Genomic DNA, 9,475 nt, shown 5'->3' with positions numbered 1-9,475 from the left:
TTGCATGGAGGTGTACCTGTTTGATGATGTGTAAAATTTACCTTTTCCAGGGATGTGTATATTTTAAAAGCAATCTGAACCTTTAGTCAAGGCCACAGGAACATAAAAGAAGAAATTTAAGATACGGCGGGTAAAAGAGTTTGCTATTTTGAGGTAGAGCTATGTGGTTACCTTAAAATTACCCATACACTTCTGCTTGAGAGCTAGCGCAGGCTGTGGTTGTGAGCGTGTGGCTAGATGTAACAAATGGCCAGTGCAGCTGGCCTATGGCCAGAGTGTGGTGCCAAGAGCAATCCATGTGATAGCAGGCAGGGGTGATAATGATATCAGAAGCCAATCAAGAAATCCAGAAGAGAGTTCCATGCAAGACATGAGGCATAAAGAAAGAATCCAGGTATGAAGAACATGGACAGAGACTGGAGATGTCATATAAGAGTTTCGGATCCTAAGAAATGAGAGACCATGAGCACAAAGAATGTAGTCTTAAGTGTTTTTCTTCAGATACCTTTGGTCTTCTTGATAGGGAAGGTATTATTAGAGGAGAGAACATCCTAGACAATGCCCTCTGGGATTTTGTTCCTGGGAGGGGAGGGACCAGGGTTGCTCTAATGGTTGACATTCGTCTAACCATCTGAGGCACGTTCTGAAGGAAGCATGTTCCAAAAGAAACACATTCCAGACATGTTGCCACTAGATACCCTCACCCTTGCTAATATATCTGTGAGCCTGAAAAATGGTCTAAGTGAACAATTGTTTTCCATTCCCAGTGGAATAACAGACTTTGAATGGAACCATTTTTCAGAAGTCTGTGAAGTTGCTCTTATCCCAGACATTAAAGGCCCTAGAATAGCAATAGCAGCGTCAGTTTTGATACACAGAGTTGGTATTCTAGGGAAGAATCTAGTTTTTGAGACTACACAAGTCTCTAAGATCTAAACAAATTCACTCTAAGTTTTATTTTTGTTTTTGTTGCTGTAAATTTTTTTTTGTTCAGGAGGCATGTATTAAAATAGTGAACTATTGAAACATGACACTGCTCATAGTAACCAAACACTAATCCCACAGATTATGGGATGATTTGATAGACAGAAGAGGTCCTTTCTCTAGAACTGCTGACACCATATTCAGCATTATGTGGACCCCACTGAGCTCCACCCCAGAAGCCCACCCGAACATGTATTTCCCAGAGTTGGCCAAGAGATGTTACTATTGTAGCAAGCTGTTTTAAATGTCCTGGCCTGCAGAATTGTGAAAAATTAGCTCAAGGGATTATGCAGAGCTACCATCCAGGTAGATCAAGACTATCCAGTCCAGTGGTCAAAGAAGGGCTAAATGGTGGCATCTCCATCTATTTATATCATCCAGGAATATCCTTCTGCCTCCCACTTTTTATCACCACAGAAATGACTTATAGAAGTAGAGAGTAGAACAGTGGTTACTAGGGGCAGAAGGGTAGGAAAAATGGAGATATGTTGTAGGTATGTAGGATAAACAAGTCTAGAGATCTAATGTATGGCATGATGACTATAGCTAATACTGTTTTGAATACTGGAAATTTGCTGAGAATGGATTTCAAGTGTTCTCGCCATACATATGCACACAAATGGTAGCTAGGAGATGAAATGGATTTGTTCACTGGTGTGACTTAGTCATTATTTCATTATGTCTATGTATTTTAAAATGTCACATTTTATACATTAAATACATACAATTTTTATTAAAAATATAAAAGATCAATAACAAAAAAAATGGCATTGAGACAGTACAAGTAACTATAAGATAAATGACTTTTCTCCTAAAATAACAAATGCCATCTGGAAAGTAGAGACTGAGAAGGCTCCTCTCCCTGGGGAGGCTCAACTGGTACTCAGGTGGGGTTACCTGGAATCTAGGCACAGATCTATCCATAATCTACAGGGCTTCCAGAGAACTTCTCACATGTTGTGTTTTTCAAATTTCAACCCTCAAGAGCTAGAAATCCACAAGTTAGCTGTCCCTGATGTAACCTGTGAGTCAATTTGGTACTGACAGGCCAGGCTGTTGGACACAGTGATCTTGCTTGAGCCCCTGGCCTAAGCCAGAGCGGGGCACTTGGGGAGCAGCGGTGGCCTGGGCAGCTGGGTTTAGGTTCTTTCTGGCACTGGGATGTCAAAGCAGTTGGGTCCATAGAGGATGCCTTTATTTTTTAATAACGATCTTATATTTTAGATCAAAGTACATTTCATCCTATCCACTGCTTTTTATTTCACTTACTCTTTATAATCATGAATGAAGTCAACATGATTAGTATTATTTTAAATGGAAAACTGAGGCTCAGTGTTATTAAATATTTAATCCACTATTACACAGTCAAAAATAAAGCATCAGTCATCGATACCCCTACATTAATAGTGGCCCAAAATGTACATGTGATCTTTGGTCCCAATTCTCATAGTAAAAGGATGATAGTTACAGTCATTGGGTGCTTATCGTTTGTCAGGCCTTGCTATGGCTTTTTTTCTGATTGAGAAACATACCTGATTATCTCATTCACCATGAAGTATTAGACATTGAAAATAGCTTAACAAAATCTTACTCCCAGTCCATTTTCCACATTAAGAGAGGTATACTGGGAGAGAAATGTGTAACCTAAAGGAATAAATGACTAATTGCAGAATTTTAAGCTTTAAAATAGTCAGCACAGGAAAGATTTGGGGGTCAAAGGTGTTCTTACGAATCATTTTTTCTCTTTTACTATCTACCAAATTAAGTCAGTTTTTCAACCCTAATTTTAGCTAAAGTGTCCTCAGGGGAAAGAGATCCTGCTGAAAATCAACTCTATAGTTTTGAAAATGCAGCATCTTACCCACTAAATAAATGGAATTGCAATCAGCCCCTTATATGATTAAATGATGGGCAATTTTAATAAACGCTTTTTGAGCTCTTTTTCAGAATTAAAGCCAGCATCACTTTACATCCCTCTGTGTGACAGATTCTCCTCCATTTCCTGGTGACAGGGTCTACTGAAGTGGGTTGGCAGGTAGGCTTGTATGGTCAGCGGACCAGCTGACCCTTGGACTGTTTTCCCTGACACATAAGCATCGCTGCACAGGGGACATGCCATTCATTCTGGGTTGATCTGTGGCCTCTGTTGTCTTCTACTGAACACCCAGGACTCACAAATCTCAGATTTGCATCCTCCATCCAAATTTTTATGCTATTTACTGCAAGTACAGCCTCAGGAGGCAGGGAATTTTAGGTTTAAATATGCCCAGATGAATATGCTGAGTGGCGTATTCCAGTAATAAAGAATGATATCCAAGTGTCTGCGTTGCTCAAAAATGCAATTTAAATTAAATTACATTTCTCCCCCCCTACACCCTACCATCCCTGAACTCACATCTGCAGGCCAGAAAGCAGTCACACTTGAAATAGCAGCAAATAAAATCAGAGACACAATCAAAGCTTCAGGTGTTAAGAAGAGTCAGGCATATGGGGCCATGGGCTAGAGACTGTAGTCTGCTTACCAGGCGGGATGCTGGGGACCTTTTCATATCTCCTCCTGCATCAAAGCTTCAGGCCTCTGGCATATTGATGCCTAAAATAAAACTTCGAAAGGGAAAAATATTCTTTCTTTCTTTCCTTCTTTATTTTGCTTTTTTATTGCACAACAAAAGATTGGGCATGATATAAGAAAATAGGAAGGCAGCAATGTTGAAATGCATCATTTCTGGAATCCAACAGAACTGAGTTCAAATCCTGGCCTGACCCCAGAGCTCTCTAATCATGAGTAAGTTACAGAGTGTCTGAATGTCCATTTTCCCACCTGTCAAATGGGATTAAAGGCGTTCGCCTCATCCTGTTGGTCTTCAAGTCATCTCAGCCAGAGCAAGGAAAGAACTTTCTGTATGCACAGCCATAATTTACATATTTTAAAAATAGAAGCTATAATAATAGCACATGTGAGATATGAAGACCCAAGAGACGAAGTGTATTGCTCTAAATACTCAACTCATTGTCGACAAAGTGTAGCCTTAAATCCAGATCCCCTGACCAGGCAAAGCATGTGAGAAAGGGGTGGCTACAACAGATAATCCCCATGCAGAGGAAAAGGAGTGGTTTGCCTTCGAGTCAAAACAGAAGTGACTGATACTGGCCAATATCACTCCCTGTTTTAGACCTCAAGCTTTACTCAGAGCCAGCCTCTCTCTATGCCTGCACCCATTACGGATATGAAGATGCTGCGGCTGCATTAGGGCTGGTGTTCCCTCGTGCCTTGTGGGTCCAGGCCATAGTTCCTCAGACAAAGTTCAGGCTACAGGAAATGAGGTGGAGGACAAGGAGAATGAGGTGGAGGACAAGGAAAAGGAGGACTGTTTCTCTCATCAGATTTTTCCCTTTTTAGCAGAGCTTCCTTCTCTCCCTAGTGCCCGGTGCCCAGGGCATTGCCAGTTGGGTGCCTAGGGAGCCCACTTTGTATTGTCCCCTTAGTGCCTTTCCATTCTCCTCTTCCCCTCCTAACTGATCAGTCCTCTGGTCCATTCTTTCAAGGACAGTCATTCAAGCTAACCACTGCTAGCAGTTTTATTCCTGATGAAGGGTTCTCTTCTCATGACCAACACAGTTTTTTCTCTCATTCTTACCTCGAAAAAGATTTGAATCTAAACACTGGAAATGTAAAATCTTGCCATTGGTCTGCAGAGAGGTTTCAGAGATGACAGGACCTTTTACACCACCCTGATCATTCACTAAATGTGCTCGCACAGTCAAAATAGCTGGTTCTGTTAGTAAATGGAAATAACTAGTCAGATGAGAGGTAAAGAACTAATTGGGGTTGAAATGTCAATATCTTCTGCTTGCCTTAAAACTATACTACGAGGTGGAATGAGTAGTTGATATGTAAAGAACATTTTGCATAAGGTAAAACTCGAGAGGCATTAAAGTGCAGGGTTTATCTACTTGACTCTTAAACTACCTACCAGGGTTGTAATCCCAGCTCTGTAACTTCCTAGCAATAGGACCTTGGACAAGTTGCTTGATCTCTCTTTGCTTCTGTTTCTTTATAGGTAAAATGGGAAATAATTGCACATACTTGGCAGTGTTGCTGTATTAAATGAGTTGTACTTGCACAGTATTCAGAACAATCACCCGGTTCATGATACTCAATTAGACTAGTTTTTATTAATTCAGGTTTGAGTCCAATGTCTTTGACATATGATATACTGGGATTTGAGCTTTGGCTCATTTACCTATGGAGCCATAAATAGTTATTAACCTCCTTATGCCTCAGTTTCCTCATCTGTAAAAAAGCAGTAACAATGACACCCACCACCTCTGTAAGGAATTCATATTGATTACTGATACATGAGATACTCCACATTGTTTAACACATTGTCTAGCACAGAATATGTGCACAGTAAGAGTGCCAACTAATTGTTAATGAACTAGACTGATGTTCTGTGGTGAACCCAATATCTCCCTTTAAGACATTCAGCATTATTCCATTTATGTAATTATTGTCATAAAGACCTGTGGTAATGACACATTTCAAAGTCTGGTGCAAATGCATTCTTTTCTGTAGACTATTTTACCAAATAGTCTACAGAAACCCTGGTCTCCCCTAATCCTTGTGAATTTTCCACATTGACTTATGGTGTACCTGTCTGTGTACAGCTTCTCTTTTCTAGAAAGAAGAGAGTTTCATATACACTTTTTGCACCACCATTTGGCAGATTATCCTATAGCAAAGTAGATAGATATAACCCTTTAAGTTATCCCTTAGATGAGATAATTTTCCTCTTTCCTAGCTGTTTATTCTGCTACTGTTTCAGTGCCATGCTCTAAACATGATTAAACAGTTCTTTTCTTTTAGTTATGATCACAATAACTTTTTAGTGGTACATGGAAAAGACACATGGGAGGAGTAGGATCCTTCAGACATCTCAAGCTTTTTTCCCCCTTCTTCAGTTGGTTAACATTACCTATGGCTGGTTCTTGCCTGAAATATTCATTCCTGTACCATATGTGGATTTCCCCCCTCAAATTTGAAAATGTTGTCACAGTGCTCTGAAATTATTTATAATGTGCCCTAGTTGTTGCAGTTCAACAATGATAGTTTTTCTTGGATCAACTCAAACTTTTTAACAGTACAAGTACAATAGATGTAGTCATTCATGGTAAAAATTCACTCTATGCAAGTCTGGGAGGATGATTCTACCTGAGGTATAATTGGAAATGTCACATTAACAATCTCATGCAGAGGTCATCAAACAAACCAAAGTTTTACATGCTAAGGCTGGTTCTGTGCAGTCCAGTCTTAGCATGTGTTAGATTCAATGAAACAGAACTCAGCAACAAAGAATAATTAAAATGTGTTTTCTCTCTTCAGTTAGATTTCTCAAAGACCATAAGGTACAGGGTCTGGCACAAATAACACCCCTTTGATAATCTATACCAAATCTTTTATTACAAAATCATAAGCACGTAATTCAGTAACATTTTATGAAATTCTTTTTTTCCACTTCTGCCACAAACTAAACTGACAAATGAATGAAAGCAGTGAAGGTGAGGATAAAAATGTTCCCTAATAGCCCTGGGTGATGTAGCTCAGTGGATTGAGCACTGGCCTTCGAACCAAAGGGTAACTGGTTTGATTCCCATTCAGGGCACATGCCTGGGTCATGGGCTTGGGTCCCCAGTAAGGGTGTGCACAAAAGGCAACCACACATTATTGCTCTCGCCCTCTGTTTCTCCCTCCCTTCCCCTCTGTATAAAAATAAATAATTTTTTTTTAAAAAGTTCCCTAATGGGTGGGAGACAGAAGGGGGGTAGATAGAGGTAAGCCTGGAAATATTGGTATTATTTCTCAATTAGCATACTTTTATCATTATCTTACATTATTTATAATAACAATGAATACCTTCCCCACATGTGCGCGCACATACACACCTCCCCCCCAGAGGGAAATATAAGTGGGAAGTGTAAGTGGAAAGCACATGTATCCTCCATGGCTATTGTACTGTATGAATGTGATCACACAACTTCATGATCAATACACCTTGGAGAGGAAATGGGGTAGTTAATTATTCATCCATCAATTCACTCATTTGTTTATTCATTCATTCATTAAACAAGTTTTTGAGGGGACATCTACCAGATGCCGGACACTTTTCTGGGCACTAGGAATATAGTGTTGAATAAAGCCCCTGCCCCCATAAAGCTTACAATTGTTGGGAGAAGTGTGACAATAAGCAAATATAGTGCAATGAAGTGTTATGAAGAGCAGGGTAAATGACTGAGAGGAAATGGTGTACTATTTTGCTCCAGCTGCCAGGGAAGTCTTCTCCAAAAAGGTAACATCTGTGCAAAGACCAGAAAGAAGAGAGAACTGAGATTGGTGGCAAGATAAATGTGTTTCAGAGAGGCACCAACAAGCCAGCATTGTTCTTTAATACCTTCATTCCATTTATGAATGGAATGCTTTTTCGCTCTTTTTCTTTCCTTCTTTTATTATTTTTTTTTCTTAAGAAATCCCGTGCTTCTTGAAATGTGAAATAGGTGAAGGAAAATACAGTTCGGGACCATTAATTGTGCTTTCTTATTGAGTATATAAATTTGATGCCAAACAGGACTGGCTGAATGGTATATATTTATTTCAAAAATATCATTTCTGTGAGGCATTGCTGCATCATCCTATTGATTTAGGGATTGGTGTGATTGTGCCTGATGCTTTTATGAAAGGCAGGCTATTAACAAACTAAATTGAAAAACTAGTGAGTCTGCCTTTCCGGGCCCAATCCAGCATGCTGCCCATGTGAAGCTTAAATGGGAAAATACTGTAAAAAGACTTATTTTAATGCGACAGACTCCTCGTTGCCATCCATAAACCTTATTTGCAGTGGAAAAAAAAATCCTACAAGATAGAATTCTCATGCTTGGGCAGCAATCTCCCTCTGGTTTCTTTCCCATCCGTGGCAACATTAATCTTTTCATTTCAGAAGCTGACTCTCTTTGACCTCGTTGGACATTAGGATTAAAATCTTGTGTAAGACAAGGTAGCTTTAAAAGAGTTAGAGTTATGCATTTGTGCTAATGCATAAAGCCCATGGAAGTGTCCAGAGATTAAAGTTGCTACTGAATTCCTGGTGGGGAGCTAGAAGATTAAACCTAGGGTGTGAAGTCTGGATGTTACTAGACTTTAGGTACTTCAGCTTCCTTGTTTTGCAGACAGAAACCGAAGCACAGGCGAGGGGTGATGTTTGCCTGCAGTTGATCACACAGCCAGATTAGTGGCAGAACTTACATCCCACAGCTGTTTTTCAGTCAGCCTCGCTCATTCCTTTATATCCCACCTCCATGCAGCCCATGCATCAAGGAGGATGACTGAGGCGGTGCTTAAAAAGAAAAGGAATCTTAAATTCAGCAAAATGTACATGTGAACTCACAGGAAATGTACTTGGGTTTTCAATGAAGCCAGAAAGGGGTTTCTTGGTGGCCCCTCCTTTCCACGACACTGTGAGCCCCTTTCGCACCTCCGATCCTCTGACACCAGAAGGCTTTGATGCTATGTGACACAAGATGTTGTCACCACGAAAGGACACAATGACACTGGACACTTTTCAGTAATTACAAAGATTATGCAACAGGACACCTTTTTTTTTTTCCCATGATAGAGCTAAAACTTAGATATTGCATGGAGTTGTGTTTAAAAAACATCTTACACTCCTTGTAAGGAATGTGTAGGAAAACCTCCGTGTAGGAAAACCTGACGTGTTTGTAAGTTTAAGTGTTAGTCATGCTACTCATGAGGTGTACAAAAAAAAGGTAAGACAGCTTCTGTTTCCTGCTTTAAGGGCCCCGTGCTCAGAAGGAGGAAGAGATGAAGGACCCAACCATAGGAGAGCAGAGGAGTTTGGCTGCGACCCTGAGAACCAGGGAGCTGAAGAAGGCCAGAGAGAGATGATGAATATAGTGTGTGTGGATCCTCTGGGGGTGAGTTTATGGAATGCCCTCTGTAGGCCTCTGCTCAAGGATGATCCAGGGGTGAGGTGAAAGTCTATGTAAAACAGCCAGGAGTAAATGACACCGTGCCTAGCAGATGGCACCTGACCTAGCAGTTAGGCTGCTATTTCTCCCCCCTCCCTTCCTTCGTTCCTTCCCTCTTCCCTCTCTCTCTCCATTGCTCCTTTCCTACTTTTTTTCATTGTCTCCTCTTTTCTCTCCTTTTTTTTTCTATTCTTTCCACATACTTAATAACAGTGTCTGCAAAGTCACTCCTGGAAATAGATGCCCCTATTAAAGAAAGGCATTCCAAAGACGCACAGAAACTTTTTATTACATTAGAAGAATGGCGTCCTTTCTGGAAAGAGGGAAAGACACACAGTAAGTGGCAACTCTCCCGTAAGGAAAAACAGACCCCGAGAATGTGCCTGTGCTCAATGTCTCATTCTTCAGAAGTGGGGTGACCTTGGGCCTTCCTGCTGTGTGCAACCCTGGA

This window comes from Pteronotus mesoamericanus, unplaced genomic scaffold, assembly GCF_021234165.1.
Source record: "Pteronotus mesoamericanus isolate MK-2021 breed Mesoamerican mustached bat unplaced genomic scaffold, CSHL_Meso_final contig_74, whole genome shotgun sequence".
In the NCBI taxonomy this organism is placed as follows: domain Eukaryota; kingdom Metazoa; phylum Chordata; class Mammalia; order Chiroptera; family Mormoopidae; genus Pteronotus; species Pteronotus mesoamericanus.
Note: the sequence above shows the minus strand (reverse complement) of the source record.